Source organism: Penaeus monodon, chromosome 19, assembly GCF_015228065.2.
Source record: "Penaeus monodon isolate SGIC_2016 chromosome 19, NSTDA_Pmon_1, whole genome shotgun sequence".
NCBI classification, from domain to species: domain Eukaryota; kingdom Metazoa; phylum Arthropoda; class Malacostraca; order Decapoda; family Penaeidae; genus Penaeus; species Penaeus monodon.
The window spans coordinates 10,981,548-10,982,016 of record NC_051404.1 but is presented as its reverse complement, the minus strand read 5'-3'; the positions used below and the strand labels follow the sequence as shown (position 1 = coordinate 10,982,016).

At 30.7% G+C, this 469-nt stretch overlaps 1 protein-coding gene across 1 annotated transcript in view; it reads left to right on the top strand.

Moving 5' to 3' along the window:
• Positions 1 to 469, top strand: part of LOC119585055 (uncharacterized protein DDB_G0290685-like) — a 7,370-nt gene that overhangs the window by 1,512 nt on the left and 5,389 nt on the right. The gene's annotated exons all lie outside the window — the stretch shown is intronic.

The window sequence follows — 469 nt, the reverse complement described above, 5'->3', positions numbered from 1 at the left end:
CATTCACTGGATTGTTTTAAATTATTGTTTGCTGTTGCTGTTTATTTTAGAGTAATCGTTTGTTTTGTCTGTCTTTGATTAGTTGATTTAGAAAAGGCTTATATCCTATTCCACTTTTATCATCATCACTAAGATGTGTACAACTTTGTCTCATTGCTTCAATATACCCAAGAAAATATCCGGCCGTTTGCTTTTTCCGTCAAAAACTTTTTTCTCTCCGTAACTTCTTTCTTCCGTAACTCTCTAGAGGCAGGTCATATCAACCATACATAACTTTTTTCCTTAACTTTATAGATATTTTTTTGTATTATTATCATTATCGCGTCTATTTATTGGTACAGGAAGGGAATATTTATAGAGAATCAGTCTATGAAAATGTGATAGATGTCAAAGATATAACGTTCTTGTTTATTCTAGTAAACATATGCGTTATGGAAATATATATCCAGACTATTTTCCCATCTAAATA